Raw genomic sequence first — 20,868 nt, 5'->3', positions numbered from 1 at the left:
CAACAGTGCCAACAAGATATAAAAATGCCCATGATACAATTTGTTTGATAATGACAAGATGTATGCTCTAAAATAAATATTGCCAATATACCAAAAATATCATAAACCAATGATGTCAAAAGAGAACAAGATCACTTATCCACTTAGAATAATTATCCAATAAGACAATAAGATTGTAGATGTTCTTAGCCAATATTTCTCAACAATTAGACAATTATAAGAGATTTGTAATTAGACTTCACCAATCCTTGAGTTAAGAGCACTTAAACAATGATTATTAGATTCTCAATGGACCAAGAAAATAAAATTCTAATGATATTATTTAAACACAATTAAAATAAGACACTTCAATGCTAATTAGACCTCAATTCCCAAAGTAACTTAAACCATTCAACAAAATTATGAGATTAGAGCTTAGTGTTTCAAGTGCCTTGTGAGTGAGCTTAGTGCAAAGTTAATGACCCTTAGAGATTATGATATTACAAGAGACAAGAAAATGTCAGTGTTCTTATCCAATCTTACCAATGCTAGACAATAAGAGAACTTTAAAGAATGAAACACATTTCCTCCATAATGAAATATTAGAATGTGAGCAATGTTATCCAAGAAAGGGAAATTTATGACAACAGTAAATTACTTGTGGAAACAATGAACCAAATTCCAAGAGACACTAAGCTTATCACTTCCTTTCAATGAAAATAGTGATAAGATGATTATGTCACTTATGATATTCAATGAACAATAGGACAACAGTAAGATTACTTAAGTTTTATAGCTCCTTTAGGTGTCAAATGAGATGCATATGTGTGTTAAATATGAGAAATAGAAACCCAAGTGTCAAATTACTTTGCCAACACAATAATTTAGATGTATTAACCTTCTTATGCTGCACTTTTCCACTATTATATCAGACTTACTCTGCAGATATGAAAATCACCAAAACAATTAGATCTATGCCAAATGATGAATTCCCAATAAATGCAATAAATTCCTTAATATATTAGGCAACTTATGGAATATTATTATGGCACTAAAATGGAAATTTTCACCATTATTAAGAGGAGATGGGACTGTTATATAAAAACAAATATGAGTAAAGAGTTTCGAGATAACAAACCAATGGCCCTCGGCCTAGAAGAAGCTTTCCCACCTTGCCCAAAATTTTCCAATTCTGGAACACCTGCAAATACCAAAAAATCTGCCAAATACCTCTGCAAAACACACCAATATCAGTCCATAAATCAAATTCTTACCGCAAATATGAAATTAGGGAAAATGAGGGTAAAAAAGGGGCAACGCTAGGCCCTAGAGGGCTAGAGTTGAGGTGGAGAAGGGATAAAAGGGAGGAAATAAGGCTTGATGGATCTGTGTTAGGGCTACAAAGGGCTAGTAGGCCTGCAACTAGAGCAGGAGAGGCCAATTATGGCCCTCGTTGAGGTAAGGAGAGCCCACAAGGGTTTTTGAAAGGGTGAGAGGCTTTGGAGAGGCCATGCCAAGGTAGACAAAGGGGATAAATGGGCAGAGGAAGACTAACATAGGAGAAGAAGGGAGGAGAGAGGGTTGAGGGAGCTTGATAGAGGGAATACAGAGGGATGCCAAGGGGCTTATGCCTTATGGTCAGACCTCTAAAGGCCAAAAACTCCCACGGTGGGGGCTAGGAGGGCAGGTCGAGGCCCTTATGCCTATAGCTATGCCTGGAAGGCCTAAAAAGGGTGACAACAACCCCTAAAAGGGCCACGCTAAGGCCACAAAGGCCAAAATAGGCTTGCAGCCTAGGGCTAGAGGGAAAAAGGGAGTTGCAGCTAGGAAAGGGAGGCCTATACAACTAGGGTAGAAGAGGACACTAGGCCTAGAGGCCCAAAAAATTTCAAACCCTCCGCCAAAATTTGAATTTGTTTCAGATCTTTAGTTTCACTACAAAACCTTCAATTGGCCCTTCAAAAATTCCAGAGACTACATTTTACCCTCACATGCCTAGATCTAGCTCTAACCCAACAAATCTTCTTGAATACCACCTGCATAAATGAAAATAAAATGCCCAAAACCCCAAATATATATAAAAATTCACAAAACCCCAAACCCCAACTACCAAACAAGGATTAGAAAAAATTATTCTACAAAAAAATATTTTACAAAATATACAAATATACAATGTTTGAAAAAAATAATTGGAGAATGAAATTTTTATGAAATTTGATAATGGGTAGATGTATTTCAAAAGATAGATATCAACTACAACCTTAGCGAAGTAAGAAAATCACATAAAATATCTGAGATCCAAACAAGGTTAGCGTATGCCCATAGTTTGTGAACTTGGAGCCCAAGGGTTGGGGAACATGCAAACTCTACATATATTTCTTAAGAAAATTTGTTATATCATACAATGAATCAAATCACCTAAGATAAGACTAAAACTTACCAATAGAATGTTCCTATCATCTACAAATGAAATAACAATTCATATCATATTGAAGCACAATATAAGAAAGCACATGCCCAACACATACCACCGATAAATGAGACAAAGACACCATGAACTATACCCCAAAGTATTTTGTTATGAGATTCAAGCGTTCCCAGCAGAACACTGGCTTCACAACAACGTTTACAAAATTACGTTTGACCAAAGATGGACAATAGAAGTAAAATGTCTTCTATTTATAGAGAAATTCCTCCAAGTGGAAAATAACGGTTAGTTGGCTTGACCCCCATCAAAATAATCTTGACCGTTGATAAATCCTCGATCAACTTTTAATATTTTCCATCTAAAATACTTATTTTTTGAGCAATTTATCGAATTTTCGATTAAAGCCATTTTTTATTAGTTCAAAAATAATTATTTTGAAATAATTTCCTCAAAAAATTGACTTTGACTCTATCACCAAAGTCCAAGGGTCCAAATTTTCTGGAAATTTCCAATATTCCCTTGGTGGGGGGCCACCAAAAATTAACTTCTTTTAGAACCACGATTTTTTCCACTTGGAGAGATTAATTTCTCTAACATTTTAATTTTGACTCTAAATTAATTAATTTTGACTCTAAATTAATTAATTTTGAGAAAGGGGATTAATCATTTTCCACCCTCAAATATTTTAGCCATGGTGTCTAAGTATGAGGGACCATACACGAAAAATATTTTTTACATAAGATTTTACAAATTCAACCCTAGAAAGGGCAATACCCATTTGTTATAGTCCCTCATAATATTTACCCAATTCTGCGACACAATATGATCTAGTAGACCAAGTGATTTGTAATAAAATAATTTAGTTAATTAGCTTAAATTATTCCCAAATCACTTTTACAATAGACTTGACTAAAACACTAGGGCTCGCCTAAGACTTTGATGATAAAAGTTCCACCTTAGCTTTGGGGTTGAGGTTGGAGGGAAAAACTCTGTTGATCATCTATGTTTAGAAACACAGATAATCAGTGAGACGAAAAACCTCATAGGATGAAATTCATCGCCAAAATCATAGGCTTACCTAGGTTGTTACATAATTAAATGGTTGTACTAGCATCATTTACATTATAAATTTGCAGAATGGGTTTGCAATGACATGAAAGATTGTTGGTTGATGATTTTGAACTTTGAAAAAATTTCTTCAAGCTTATGGATCCTGCTTCCTTTGAATGTTGAAAAAATGGGTGCAACATCTCGCTCGATATGGGGATACATTGCTTAAATGCAGCAATGTGAGAATCCAGAATCTTGTATCCAAGAAAACATAAGTCCATCAAATAGATATCCATTCAAAATCAAAATCATTGTACATACATATAGTATCTACTAGAATAGAAAAATATACTTTAACAAACTAAAATGAAAAAACATATAACTTCAAGTGCATAAAATAGAAACAACTAATGACATGATTGAAAAGGAGTAGGGTTAGAGATACTATACAAAAGATGCTCCATGGCACAAATTTCATCTCTATAGTATAGTTTAATCACTTTCCCATTTGCTGGCAACTCTATAGGATCACCTCCCAAATTACTCAGATAGGAATAATTTGTTCGAGAGATTCCTCCGATAATATACAGACCAAGCCATAGACTATCGAATTTTATGTGATTTTTAGGTTTCTCATTTCTACAATCCCATAATAACACCATGTCTCCAATAAGTAGAGACCTATTCTAGTACAATTTGTCAAAATTTTCCTTTGTTATGCCCTGTCCCTGACATAAATTATCAAAAGCATTTTTGTGAGCCTCATTAGGTTCCATAATTTGATCAATTCTTCTTTGCACTGCATCCTTATCATATGTAAACTGTTGTAGAAGTTGATAAGCTGGAAGCTTGAGATGGACTGGTAAAGTTACATCCAAACCATAGACAAGTTCAAAAGGACTTTTCCCAGTATATCTTTTCTTTGTGATCCTATCTTCCCATAATGCATATTTGACCTTATTGTTCGAAGATCATTTATTATCCCCAATTTTTTTTTAGTGAAGATTCTCATATATTTGTTACTTGATTTAGAAATTACATTTCCTTGGGGATAATAATTTGAAGAATGAGATACGAAAATCCTGTACTTGAAGTAGAAAGAAGAAAATTCAGAAGAGTTGAAGGCTTTGGCATTGTCAGTCGTAATTTTGGTAGCAACACCAAAGCGAGTGATAATTTGATTTTCAAGGAAATCCATGAAAACCCTCTCCATGGTGTGCTTTGTTAGAATGGCCTCAACCCACTTTGTGAAGTAATCTGTTGGAGTCAAATCCATGAATATCCATTACTATAATTCTGGCTAAATTTTCCAATGAAATCCAACCCCCATTGCTGAAAAGGGGCTTTTTCTACAACCGATTTAAGAGGCAACACTACTAATTTATGCTTTCCAGTGAAAAGATGGAACTCCTAGCGTTTTTTGACAAATTTATGCACATCTGAGAAAATGGATGGTAAATAATATCCAACATGCAAAATCTTGTGGGTCATGGTCTTTGTTGCAAAATGGCCTCCACAGAATCCTGCATGGAACTCACCGATAATATTCTTAGGTTCATCCTCATTAATGCACTAGAGCATTATCCTATTTCGATTTATCCATCCAATTCCATATTTTAGAATACAATATTCATATGCCTTTAATCTGAGCACCCTCATTTTGTGAGCTACAAAGTGATCAGGACATGTCATATTTGTCAAATAATAAATAATGTCCCTATACCATTCAATACTTTCCAATTTTTGAAACTCAGGGGAGATAAAAGGCTCAACCACTTCATTTTGCAAAACAATCTCTAAAGATTTCTCAATATTTTTTGTTAACATATGAGTTAATCCTTTACCTTTGACAAGTTTGATTGGTCTAATCTCAAGATCATATTCTTTAATTTTAGTTACCCATCTAGCACAAGTTCCTAAGCAGTTGGTTTGAGTCAATATTTCGTTGATGGAATAACCCACATAGGTTCTGAAATGCTTAAGGGACTTGACCAATTCTTACACTTGTTTTTCCATAATTATGTACTTCAACTTTGAATTCTACAAGGATTTTCTCACGAAGGCTCTTGTATGCTCATGACCCTCTTTTTTTTTATATAATAGGACACATGCTATAGTATCTTTGAATGAAAATGAAAAAATCGTAAATTCATTTAAATAATCCATGTTGACTAAGGCAGGATATTTAGCTATAATATCTTTAATATCCTAAAATCCATTTTTACTTTCATCTTTCCAAGCAAACTTTTCATCCTTTGTCATCAAAGATTGGATAGATTTAGAAATTTCCGCATAGTTTGAAATGAATCTCCTTAGAAAGTTCATTTTTCCTAGGAAACACTGAAGGGACTTCAGATTATACGGCAAGGGGATATGTTGAATAACTTCAACCTTTTCAGGGTCAATCTTGATACCATCTTTAGAAATGATGTGTACCAATAACTTCCCTTTGGTTACCCCAAACACAGTCTTGGCCAAACTCCCGACATTTGTAAAAAACCTGCTTAAGAAGGTTTATATGGTCCTTACTATCTTTTCATAAAAAAATGAGATCATCGGGGTAAATTTCAATGACTTTTGCAATTAATTCCTTGAAAGCATAATCCATAGCCCTTTGGAAAGTAACCCCTACATTTGTCGACCCAAAAGGCATTCTGAAATATTAAAAAGTACCCCAAGGTTTGGTGCAGGTAGCCTTATGATGATATTATTCCTTAACCTAGACCTGATTGTAGCAAGAAGATCCATCCAATAATGACATCATACCAAATCATGTTATCCTTTGAAGCATATTTTCCATATTAGGCAAAGGATAATTTTCCTTTTTGCAAGCCAAGTTAAGATATTGGAAATCAATGCACAACCTGATAGCACCATTCTCCTTTTTAACAATCACCAAATTCGAGCACTAGGAAGAATGTCGAGTTTGCATAATGATACCTGAAACAAGCATTTTCTAAAATTACTTCTGAACTAGAGGGGCCAAATTAGGATTGATTATCCTGAGTTTCTGCTTAAATGGTTTAGCATCTCCATCTTTCAAAGGAATCATATGTTCAATAACATATTTTAAGTAATCTTTGAGCTCATCGTAGGAGAAGGCCAAGACATCATGATACTCAATAAGAAAATAAGCCAATTTTTCTTTCTCTTCCATAGAAGTCCCTTTACCAATTTTAACCATTTTTGGATTCTCGAGAGAGCCAATGTTCACCTCAATAAATTCATCAGGATCCATCTTCCTTTCATAAACCTTTTTGGTGGCATCATTTCTATCAAATTTTTTTTCCATGGACACCCTATTTCCAAAAGTGGTATTTATCACATCTTTACCTTTAGAATCAAACCCTTCTTCCTTAGAACATGCTTGGAAATTTTCAAATTCATCCAAGTGATTAAGAAAATAGACAATTTTTTCTTATCATCAAATACCTACCAATGTTCAACATTATCGGAGACTGATGGTCTGAAAATGAATTCTACCTTAGCCTTATGTTTTATTATATTATCAGATATTTGGAAGCTATAAGCAGCCACAACAATATCCTCAACTTGACCATTTTCGTCTCTAGGAATGATTTGCATACCAAATGAATCAAATAATTCAATAGCATCCCATACGGTGTTTCTGTACTTTTTAAGTCTATCACTTTTACATGAGAATATACCATTGACATGCTTGATGATAAGATCATATTCGCCTTTCAAACTTAATGACTTTATTTTGAGGTCTCTGTTTATTTCAAGGCCCATTAACAAGGCTTCATACTCATCTATATTGTTAGTTTCTTCGAACTCTAATTGGAAAGAAAACTTAAATACATGCCCCAAAGGTGAGATTAAAAAAATTACGGCCCCTTTTCCTGACTTAGAAAGAGAACCATCCAATCATGTTACATATCTACTCCTGTGATTCTTCTTTACTATCTGATAAGATTAATGGATCAGAAAGCACTACATAATTCCTAATGCTAGATTGCATCACAATATGCTCTTATATAGGGTTCTTGGGAGGGGTGATCTTTTCTGGGACCTTTTCAACTTTATTAGAACTATTATATGGAAAACAAGATCAGGGGGACTGATGCTCTATTTTAGGCATTTTTCCTTGAGAAGGGTTGACAATTTCCTTGATTTTGGCCTCTTGAATTGGACTCTTTATCATTTCTTTTATAGGCGCAGATATTTTTGCAGTGTTGATCCATTCTCCCAAGTCAAAACTAGGTTGAATATTAGAAGATTATTTTTCTTGTACGCATTGATCCTTGAGAGAAAATTATCTTTTTTTCTCGAAATTACCAACGTTAAGGGTTTTAACATCATGGCTATTCTCGATAACTTCCATCCAATCTTCTAAAGGAAAGTGGAATTCCCTTCCAAACATATTTATATGTTCCGTTGTTGGTTTGGGTTTCTTATTTAAGATATTCTTTGTGATAACACAAGATTATTCATCATGGGAGCTTTGACATGGTCTGCAAAAGGATTGGAACATCATATTTGCAAATTCAAAGGAATCAGAGGGCCTTTGTTAAGAAGAATGATTCCTTTTTGGCCAGGCATTGCTATTATTTGTAGGATGAGTATGACTTCTTTCCATTTGATTAAACCTAGAATGCATGGATTTTATTCTCAAGCACGCTCTACTCTCATCTCCTTAACCATTTGAGTTAATTATTTAATCAGATCATGCTTACCTCCTTAATTTCCTTTCCTTTAGATTTACCTGGAACCAGGAACCTCCAGGAACCTCTGACTTAACCAAAGCTTTCTTATCCTTTTGTAATTCTTCAACAACACCTTGAGCAACAACTAAAGTAGTAGGCTTGGCACATCTAACTCAAATTGAGTGTCAACATTAAATGCTTTAAGATATTTCTCTAGAACTATTTTGTCACGTGGCTTGTAATCCTCAATCATATCTTTAAGAAGACCATTAAATATTTGATTAAAATCCTCAATTTTTTCGTTTTCCCTTTTCTTGATGGACTTAAGCTCTTTAACTAAATATTTTACCTCTATCTTATCCCTAAATTTATCTTTGAACGCATTAATAAGGGCTTGTAGAGAGTCAAAAGCATTATTCGACTTGTCATGAAACTAATCCAGTGCAACCTCTTCTAATGTAAGGAAAAACAACTTCATTTTAACATCCCCATGATTGTATGCAGTCACATGAGCATATCTTTGTATGAAAGTGTTGAACTCTTTTATGTGAGCTTCAACAATGATTTCATTATTCCCCTGGAATGTCGGAAGCTTGTTTATGGCTGAATCATTTGGAAGATCATGCAGATATCCTTGAATGTTAGTGAAGCTACAAGGATTGTAATAATCCATGGATTCTTGATTGGTGGGATTAAGAAAATTCAAATGGATATCATGGAGGGCTTCCTGTCCGAGAAAGATTAAATTCTTTCTATAGTGTAATTTGTTTAACCAAGATATTAGAGAATTTTCAAGAAGAGCGGGGATAACCAAGATATTAGGATTTCTTCTAGAGTAAGCTCTTATATATGGATGAACAAGTGGAGTCACCACCCAAATAGGAAACCAATCAAAACATCCAGGCGCTAAAGGTGCAGATAGACAAGATGAAAGGATTAGTAAGATGACAAAAGATAAGGTGATGAAAAGATGAATAGATATCAACGACACCAAAAAATGTGTCGATTGACAGGTTAATGAAATGATGAAAGATGAAATATTGAGAATATGCCATTGAAGTGTCGAGAATAAGATATCCCTAACAACAACACCATAAAATGTTGTGGCATTGCTGAAATAATTATGTCACCTATGATATTCAATGAACCATAGGACAACATTAGGATTACTTAAGTTTTGTAGCTCCTTTAGGTGTCAAATGAGATGCATATGTGTGTTATATTACCCAAGTGTCCAATTACTTTTCCAACACAATAGTTTAGATGTATTAACCTTCTTATGATGCACTTTTCCATTGTTATATTAGACTTACTATGAAGAGATGGCAATCACCAAAATAATTAGATCTATTCCAAATGATGAATGCCCAATAAATGCAATAAATTCCTTGATATCTTAGGCAACTTATGGAAGATTATTATGGCACTAAAATGGAAATGTTCACCATTTTTAAGAGGAGATAGGACTGTTGTAGAAAAAAAGAGATGAGTAAAGGGTTTAGATATAAAAAAACCAATGGCCCTAGGCCTAGAAGAAGCTTTTCCACCTTGCCCAAATTTTTCCAATGTCTAGAGACCAGTAAATACCAAAAATTTGTAGGTTTTATCCTCGTACAGAAATTACTTGCATACGAATTCTAAAACATAGAAAATAAACAATATGAGAGTATAACACATAAAACACATATACACAAAGATTTTCCCATGGATCCCAAAACCGGGACTAATAGCTTGATTTTTCATTATTTTCCTTTCAATGTTACAATACATATATATACATGCCGAAGCATCCAATACCATGGAACAAAAACCATCACACCCAAAACCATGTGCGAACCATGCACAAAACCATAGGTAGGTTTGCCCCACCTAATATACGGTCCCAAAAAAATGTCCCTGGGGTGCTGCCCTGAACCCCGTAGAGGGGGGTCACCCGACGCCTCAAATCCTCTGGATAGGGGGGCTACTGCCCCCCTGTGACCCCCTCACTGCATAATTGGTGCAACGAAGGGGGGGATCTGCCCCCCATATAATCCCCCGGTTAACTAGGGGAGCTAGTCGTGGAAAGAATATAACACAACCCAACAAAATTGTGCCAAATATCTCTGCAAAACACACCAATATTTAGTCCAAATATCAAATTCTTATCATGGAGATGAAATGAGGGAAAATGAGGTTAAAAAAGGGGCAAAACTAGGCCCTAGAGGTCAAGCATTAAGGTGGAGATAGGATGGGAAGGAGGACTCAAGGCTTGATGGGCCTGCGTTAGGGTTGTCAAGGACTAGTCGGCCTAAGACTAGGGGAGGAGAGGCTAATTAAGGCTTGTGTTGAGGTAAGGAGAGCCCAGAAGGGCTGCCAAAAGGGTGAGAAGGATTTGGAGAGGCCACGACAAGGTAGACAAAGGGGACAAATGGGCAGTCGAGGGCAGAGGAAGACTAAGAGAGGAGAAGGAAGGAGGCGAGAAGGTCGGTGGAGCTAGACGGAGGGAAAATAGAGGGAGGCCGAGGTTCTTAGGCCTTACAGCCAGTCCTAAAAAGGCTAAAAACACCCATGACAAGGGCTAGGAGGGCACGCCAAGGCCCTTAGAACCTACGGTTAGGCCTAGAAGGTCTGGATAGGGTGACGACAACCCCTAAAAGGGCCACACTAAAGCCACAAAGGCCAAAATAGGCCTACAGCCTAGCACTGGAGGGAAAAAGAGAGTTACAACAAGGAAAGGGAGGCCTAGAAGGCTAGGGTAGAGTAAGACACTAGTCTTAGAGGCCCAAAATTTTTTGAGACCCTTGCCCATAATTTGAATTTGTTTCAGATCTTCAGTTTCACTGCAAAATATTCAATTGTTGGCCCTTCAAAAATTCTAGAGACTAGATCTTTCCCTTAAGGGCCTGGATATAGCTCTAACCCAAAAAATCTTCTTGAATATTACTTGCACAAATGAAAATAAAATTTCTAAAACCCTAAATATATACAAAACCCCAAACCCAAACTACAAAACAAGGGTTAGAAAAAATTGTTCTACAAAAAATTAATTTACAAAATATACAAATATACAATTTTTTAAAGGAATTTTTGGAGAATGAATTTTTATGAAATTTTACAATGGCTAGATGTATTTCGAAAGATAGATATTAACCACTACCTTAACAAAGTAAGAAAATCACATAAAATATCTGAGATCCAAATAAGGTCAGCCTTTGCCCACAATCTGTGAACTTAGAGCCCAAGGGTTGGGGAACTTGCAAAATCTATATATATTTGCTAAGAAAATTTGTTAGATCATACAATGAATCAGATCACCCAAGATAAGCCCAAAACTTAGCAATATAATGTTCCTATAATCTACAAATGAAATAAAAATTCATATGATATTGAAACACAATATAGGAAAGCACATACTCACCACATACCATAGATCAATGAGACAAAGACACCATGAACTATACCCCAAATACTTTTATTATGAGATTCAAATGTTCTCAACAGAACAATGGATTCACACCAACATTTACAAAATTATATTTGACCAAATATGGATAATAGTAGCAAAATTTGAAGTTCTATTAAAATAGAAATCCCTCGAAGTGGAAAATAACAGCTAGTTGGCTTGATCCCATCAAAATAATCTCGACTGTTGATAAATCCTTGATCAAGTTTTAATCTATTTCATCGAAAATTCTTATTTTTGAGGAATCTTAAAATTTCTCATAAAACCACTTTTTATTAGTTCAAAAATAGTTATTTTGAACCAATTTCCTCAAAAAATTGACTTTGACTCAACCACCAAGGTCCAAGGGTCTAAAGTTTCTTGAAATTTCCAAAATTCCCTTGGTGGGGGACCTCCAAAAATTAACTTCTTTTAGACCCATGATTTTTTCCACTTGGAAAAATTAATTTCTTTAACATTTTAATTTTGACTCTAAATTAATTACTTTTCTAGCTTAGGATTTAATTTTAGTTTTTCCAGAAAAATTAATTAATTGACTCATGAGGGGATTAATCATTTCCCACCCTAAAATATTTTAGCCATGGTGTCTAAGAATGAGGGACCATGCACTCAAAATAATTTTTACATAAGATTTTACAAATTCAACCCTCGAAGGGGGATGCCCGTTCATTATAGAACCTCATAATATTTACCTAATTCTGTGACACAATATGATCTAGTAGACCAAGTGATTTGTTAAAAAATAAATTAGGCGATTGGCTTAAATTATTCCTAAATAACTTTTACAATAGACTCGACTAAAAAAACATGACTCACCTAAGACTTTGACGATAAATTCCATCCTATCTTTGGGGTTGAGGTTGGAAGGAAAAACTCTGCCTATCATTTGTGTTTAGAAACACATATAATCAGTGAGACGAAAAACCTCCTAAGATGAAATCCGTCATCAAAATCATAGGCTTACCGAGGTTGTTACATAATTAAATGGTTGTACTAGCATCGTCTACATTATAAATTTGCAAAATGGGTTTACAATGACATGACAGACTGTTGGCTAATGATTCTGACCTTTGAGAAAAGCTCTTAAAGCTTTTGAATCCTACTTCCTTATAATGTTGAAAAAATGGGTGCAACACATCCTACAACTCCTTCATGTGCTTCTAATGTATCAAAGGCCTTTCATGCTCTAAAACATATTGACGAAGTATCCCATTTGTCCCTAACTTGCATAAGAAACTTTCTATGAGTTGATAATCCACTAAAACTAGTTTAAGAGGAATGTGTCCCAGTTCATATAGCCCCAGATTGTCCACTTTACTACTGCTAGAATTGCTCCTATTAGTACCTGATATTTTTGGCATTTGAGTAGTAGTTTGTGTGCCATGACCAGGGTGGAAAATCTAACTACGTTTTCATTAATGCTGGGGATATGAAAATCGTGCCACCTATGTGTGTGCCATAGTTCTCCTTAACTTCTTTAGCTAGGTCGCATGCTCACTCTTGACATTCTACTATGATGAATGGACCGTTCGGGCTTGTGATGTGTTGCAAGTTCTTCTTCAATGCCAACTTCAGAAATTTCTTGACACCTATGATGCCATGATATCAATATCTTAGGTTCTCCATTATAACCAACATGTGCCCCTTTTTCAGATCTCCAAGTGGGATCATAAGCGTCACCATCAGATACTTTGGACCCTTTAGATGGATCAATGTTGTATTGGGATTTTTGGGTGGCACATACACCCATGGAAACTGACCTTATATTGAAGCATATGACCATGTGTTGGAATTGGGGTTTGGCCTGGTGTTGTGGGATGTGTAGGTAGCAGAGGTGCTTGTGATCCCCTCGCTGTCATTTTTATTCCATTATTTTTATGTGTATATGCTCATCCCCTAGTGGTTGTCATATTAGCTTGTGTTTGGATTAGTGACCATAAATTCCTACTCTTTACTAGCTCGACTCTCTCATTTCTTATTGTGATATTCAAACATTTTAAATACAATAAATACAGATGACTAAGTGGAAGTAAATTTTACCTCTCTTCCATCCTGTGCAATTCTCTAAGTGCCTTAACTACAAAATTGATCATATGTGATCTGATATTCCTTCTTATTTAATTCTCCAACTGGATATTGCATTGGTGCATGCACTTAGGTAGGTGGACGTCTTGTAAGCAGCCACTCCTGTCAGATATGTTGATCTGGAGGGATTCTATCATTAAAGTACATCCATTATATCATTAATGAAGTATCTGTTCAACCTTTACATAGTTAATTTATCCAACCTATCTGGCCAATGGCGATGTTTTCCGATTATTTTTCCTGCTTTCCATTCTCACTTTTTTCCATAGCGTTAATGCCTAACAATTTTTTACTTTTTGTCAAACCTGCATAATTATGAATTTTGGAGACTATGTGACCTGCTCCTATGTGCAATTCTCTTCCTTCTAATTTCCTCTTTTTAGTCTTGCAAAACACACATGTTGGCATTATGGCTAATGTGGTGTCCTTGATGGCAACCTACTTGACAGATATGTACTTCATATCAATATAATGGTCATGGAACTAATGCATCTATCAGGAATATTGGTATAGATTTTATAGTGGATATGGATAGAGAAATGGTATTTCAGTTACAACTGAATGACAAATGTAAATATTTAAAAGTATAGGCGGTTCTTGTGAAAAAGGGTCGCGTACATACGCAGGTCTTGTGAGCAAAAGTCATGTACATAATATGAACCATAGAAATATGGATACCATGGGTCACTACCATGGTATTTTCCCATAGTAATTGGGGAAACAACATTTATTTGATCCTGTCAACAAATACTAATGACATTATCAAAGGATTTACGTAAGGTATTGGCTAAGGAAAAATCTATATAAGGAGATGGAGATCAAAGTGTTATATGTGCAAGTAATGGATTATTTATGTGTAATATGATCTGGAACATGTGTGCACTAGGAATCAAGGAAAAGACTCATATCTAAAGGATTTGGAGATATGTTCATATATATGTTTGATTAATTTGTTTGTTGCAAATGTTTAGGTAGCTAACAATGATAGGTTTGTGGTTATAGTGATGTTGTGATCTGGATGTGTTTTTGAGAGTCTATAGTTTTGACTATGAAGGTTGTGAAATGCGATTTATGTTTGCAGCAAAGGTATGTTTCAGTAATCTAAGATCTGTACGTTGGTTTGCTTCTTAATAGTCACGTACATATATGTATATGTTTCTGGTTAGTCGCATGTATATTCTAAGATATGTTTTTTTTCAGTATATTGAAACTTGTACACGAGTGTTGCAAATGATAAGTGTGTATACATGTAGGTTTTCTCCATAACATTCACGTGTATATTCTAAGTTATATCTGGTCAGGGTTTGCAGTGATTCCTAATGATGACAATTGATGAGTTCTATTGTATTTTTTGTTGTCTATCAATGATGCCTTGATCTGGATGTTTTTTATCTGCAATGGTTTGGGTGTGCATTGATTTAACCTGGTTTCATTTGTTGATTCAATATTCAGTAACTTGATGTTTTAGTGATTCAGTTGGTTTACAGTTCTTTAATGATTTAGAATTTGAGATTAAGTTTGGGCTTATTGTTGATGTGGGTCTAGTGTGAAAATATGATGAAAGATGGCCTATAGGTTTTGATATTTGTTTGAGATAGATCGATCCAGTGTACAACATTATGAAATGTGGTCCACGAAGGGTTTTGAGGGTTGGAGCCTTTAGTGGGAGAATCAGAGCTTCCTTCCAGTGTTAGCTGGTAAATTTGTTGAGGGTGTACGTGTTCCATTCCATTAGGTGTTGCAGAACGAGTGGAGGTTGTTGCCTCCTATAGGTGGGTGCGTACATGTTGGTAAGAGTTTGCACCAATACAAGATGTAATGCATTTTTTCATAGATTATGGGAGTGGTGGTTTTCTCCCACATTGGGTTTCAACCTAAAACCATGGTGGTTTTCTATGTGTGTTTCTTATGTGTTGTAATTTATTTTCTCTTTACTACATACTAGATGGTTAATGAATCAATAATGAAATGGTCAAAGTTAACTCACTGATGGAATTTATGATAAATTAAGTAATCTGGATATACGCGGTTTTACTTCACTGAAGTCGCATACACATGAGGGTTGCATAAATGATAGTAGTGTACATAATTATTGATGTGAAATTGAAAGTTCAAGAAAATTAAACATACTGATTCACTCCCCTAATATTATTCCTAACAATTGGTATCAGAGCAGGTCTCCCTAGCAGAAGCTTAATTGCTTGATAGTGGATCAAGGACAATGGAAAATAATTAAAAGAAGAAGTCAAATAAGGAAAACTATGGCATTGAAAGTGATATATCAGAAGCAATGACTGTGACAGATGTCAACAAATATCTAGATTCAGGAGCACCCCATTTTCTGTTGGTCAAGAATGAAGAAGATAGTAACAAAGAATTATCAGGTATTGTTTCTTGTTCTAATTGTTGTCCATTTCCCTATATATTTAATAATAATGATAGTGAAGATGACAATGAATTAACTAAAAGCACTCTCATGGGTAGAAGTGAAAGTAATCATTCTAAAGAGAAAATAGAAATGGACAATAAAGGTATTCTTATGCTTAGTGATACTAACTATCAGGAATGGAATGAAAAGATGAAGTCTAAGTTAATGAACCTTAGATATGATGTTTGGAATTTAGTATGTAATGGTTGCACTAAAACTCCTCCATTAGGTGAAGAATTGCAAAAGAATAATGTGGCATTAAATGAAATCATTGGTAACATACCTTATTCAGCATTAGGAAAGGTTATGCATTATGCAATTGCAAAGGAAGTATGGGATAATATACAGGCAATCCATGAAGAAAAAATAGAGGAAGAGTTTTAATTAGGAGAACCAACACGTACTTATTTCTAAAGGAAATAATGATGTGTCAAAAAATGAGTATGATGTGTAAGATGGAGTTACTAATTCAGAAGAAGACAAGTTAGAGAAAGCATTTAATATTAGAAGAAAACTTGTTTTTTCCTTGAAAAGGACTAAAAATATTAAGAATAAGTTGCAGGCATATGAAAATAGGGATCATGATAAATCAATAAATACTGTAGCAGAATATAAACAATATTTTGAAGGACATGAAGTTGAGATCGTCTCTCTAAGATCAAATCTTGAAATGTCAAACAAATGAAATGAGTGTAGGTTTTAACCCTGTACAGAAATTTCCTGCATACGAATTCTAAAACACAGAAAATAAACAATGTGACAGCATAACACATAAAACACATATACATAGGAATCCCAAAACCGGGACTACCAACTTGATTTTTCATTATGTTCCTTTCAATGTTACAATACATATTTATACATACCGAAGCATCCAATACCATGGACCGAAAACCATCACATCCAAAACCATGGACCAAAAACCATCGCGTCAAAAACCATGTGCGAAAAATCATGCACAAAACCATAGGTAGGTCCGCCCAACCTAATATAGGGTCCAAAAAAAAATGTTTTGGGGCGTTGCCCCAGACCCCATAGAGTGGGGTTACCTACACCCCTCAAATCCCCTGTGACCCCCCCCTGCTACGATATCGGCGCAACGAAGGGGGGGATTTTCCCCCCTTCTAACCCTCGGGTTAACTAAATTGGCTAGTCGTGGAAAGAATATAACACAACCCAACATTCTTCCACTTGTTGTTTTCTTTCTACAAGGGGCCATATGAGAGCTTAGTCATTTATCCAGCCCTACAACACCCATTGTTTCTCTACACCAAGAGAACTTCTCAGAGCTCACATATTTTGTCAATGCATCTGCAATATTCTTCAAAGTGTCCACCTTTACCAGCAACACCTTTTTGCCTTCTATCATATCCCTCACAAAGTGATATTGAACATCAATGTGCTTTGTCTTTGAATGATATGCAGGGTTCTTTGCAAAGAAAAATGCACTTTGGCTGTCACAGTCTATGCTTATAGCTCCCTGTACTAACGCCATACTTGAACAAAATCTCTACAACCAAACTGCTTCCTTTCTTGCATGAGTGGCTGCCATATATTCTACCTCTGTAGTTTATAATGACACTACAGATTGTTTCTTACTCATCCAACTGACTGCACCTCCAAATAGGTTAAACACATACCCACTTGTGGATCTTCTCTGATCCATATCTCTAGCCCATTTTACATCAACAAAGCCACAAATATCCAACACTCTATCCAATCCTAGTCTTCCTTGGTAGCAAAAACCATAATCATTAGTGCCACACAAATACCTGAAAAATCGCTTCACTATTGTCCAGTGCTCCTTCCCTAGTTTTGACATAAACCTGCTCAATACTCCCACTGCATGTGCAATGTCTGGTCTAGTACAGACCATTGCATACATCATGCTACCGACTGCACTTGCATATGGAACACAAAACATGTCCTCTTCCTCTTCGTGTGTCTTGGGACACTATTCAACAAATAACTTTACACCTACAAGAATAGGAAACTTCACCAGTTCACTATCCTGCATATTAAACCTCTGCAATATTGTCTCGACATACTTCCTCTAGTTTAACCAGAGCTTCCTCTTTGTCCGATCTCTTTTAATTTCCATGCCCAAAATATAGTTTGCAGCACCAAGATATTTCATGTCAAATTTGGAGGACAAATGGGTCTTCAAATCCTGGATAATTTCTTTGCCATTTCCAACCAGCAACATATCATCCACATACAAGACCAGATAAAGAACATGGTCACCAATTAATTTAAAATACACACAGTGATCTGCTTTGCTTCTAGTGAAGCCAAGTCCCCGTATAAATGTATCAAATTTCTGATACCACATCCTTGGTCATTGTTTTAACCCATACAGAGAATTCTTTAACTTGCATACCAGTTCTTTCTTACCCTTCACCGCAAAGCCTTCAAGTTGCTTCATGTAGATTTCCTCTTCCAGATCCCCGTGAAGAAATACTATCTTCACATCCATCTGTTCTACCTCAAAATCAAAAGCAGCAACAATAGATAAAAGTAATATAATAGAAGTTACCTTGGTAACAGGAGAAAAAATATCACCAAAATCAATTCCCCGCACTTGGGAATAACCTTTTGCTACCAACCGAGCTTTGTATTTCTCCACCTTTCCTTTTGCATTTGTCTTCCTCTTGAACACCCATTTGCTGCCAATGAGTTTCCTTCTAGCCGGCAACTCCACCAGATCCCAAGCCTCATTTTTGTAAAGATTCCATTTCATCAACCATGGCCTCTTTCTAGAGTTTCCCATCCTCTGAATCTACTGCTTCCTTCACAAATATGGGATCATCGTCAGTAATAGATAAAGCAAAATTTGAACAGAAAGCAGATGGACTATACCTTTCTGGCTGCCTTCTTTCTCGAACTGATCTTCTCACACCCAGATTTTGTGGCTCTTCATCTTCTGATTCCTCCTCCGTTGTAGAGTCTGATTCTTCCTCCTTAAGCTCAAACTCTATCTTCTCAGGTTCCTTTGGTTGGACTTCATGTTTATTAACAACTTTTACCTCTCTGAACACCACATGTCAGCTATACACAATCTTCCTTGTTACTGGGTTCCAAAGCTTATAACCCTTTAAACCATCCTTATTCCCAATAAAGATGCACTTTTCAGATTTACTATCCAACTTGGTTCGTTTCTCCTTTGGAACATGTACATATGCATCACATCCAAATACCCTCAGATGTCAAAGAGAGGGTTTCTTACCAGTCCATACCTCTTATGGAGTCTTATCCTCCAACGCCGATGAAGGTGATCTACTGACCAGGTAACATGCTATCTCCACCGCCTCTGCCCAGAATTCTTGTCCTAACTCGGTACCACTGAGCATTCTTCTTGCCCTTTCCATCAACGTCTTGTTCATTCTTTCTGCAACTCCATTTTGCTTAGGTGTGTATGGAGTAGTCTTCTGCCATGCTATACCACACTTCTTACAGAATTCTTAAAATTCCTTACTGCAAAACTCTCCGCCGTTATCTGTCCTCAACACCTTTATATTCTTCTCTATCTGGTTTTCCACCAGAGCCTTAAATTCTTTTAACCTGTCAGAGACGTCAGATTTCTTCTTAAGGAAATATATCCATGTATTCCTTGAGAAGCCATCTATAAATGATACATAGTACATCGACTTACCCAGTGATGGAACCTTCACAGGTCCAAATACATCATTGTGCACAAGTTCTAATATTTGTTTTGCCCTCTTACCACCAGAGGGGAAATTCACCTGATTCTACTTCCCATATACACAATTTTCATAGAAATCAAAATCCAAAAAGCTATTACTCATACCTTCTACCATACCTTTACCATGAAGTATTTGAAGGCCCTTCTCTCCAATATGTCCAAGCCTTTTATGCCACAACATGGTCTTCTTTCAGGAACCATAGAGCTGTTGCACCCATCAACAATAGTGCTATCTTGTAGCTTGTACAAAGTTCCAATCCAAACTCCTCGCATCAATACCAGTGCTCCCCAAACCATCTTACAACTATCCTTTTCGAACACTGTTTTTAAACCTGCATCATCCATCTTGCTTACAGAAATCAGATTTTTGGCCAATGCAGGAATATGCAGAACACCCGGAAGTGTTCTAAACCTTCCACCTTGCAACTTGAACTTTACTTTTCCGTGACCAATGATTCTAGCCTTCCTATCATCCCTAAGAAGACATCACCACCATCGTATTTCTCATACTCGCAGAACCACTCTCTATGGGGAGTGAAGTGAAAGGATGCACCTGAGTCAATCAACCATGCCCCATGATCTACATGTGTACTTGAAGAAGCCAAGTACACATCACCACCTTCATCTAAGGTGGTATTCACCTCTGTAGAAGGAGCATCATCAGATCCATTTCCTTTATCAGGAGCTTTAGATTTACAGTCCCTTTTGTAGTGCCCTTCCTTTCCACATTTCCAACACACCACCTTTACAAGTTTTCCTAGAGATTTAGATCTCCCTCTAGATTTAGATCTCCCACTTGATGGCTTATTTTTGTTTCTATTCTGGGACCGTCCTCGTATAGAAAAAGCACACCATTCTAGCTCTCCATATTTTTCAGTCTCATCTCCTCCGTCAACAAGGATGAGACTATTTCATCAAACTACAAGGCAGTTGCATTGCTACCTATTGTAATAACCAGACTATCCCATGAATCTGGTAGAGAACACAACAAACTGATGCACTTATCTTTATCTGAAATTTTAATATCAATAGATAATAACTACTTACCACAATATTAAATGTGTTCAGATGCTATGTCACCGA

Source organism: Pinus tabuliformis, chromosome 1_2, assembly GCF_031772625.1.
Source record: "Pinus tabuliformis cultivar Carrire ecotype Pingquan chromosome 1_2, CPIR1, whole genome shotgun sequence".
Classification (NCBI taxonomy): Eukaryota; Viridiplantae; Streptophyta; class Pinopsida; order Pinales; family Pinaceae; genus Pinus; species Pinus tabuliformis.
Note: the sequence above shows the minus strand (reverse complement) of the source record.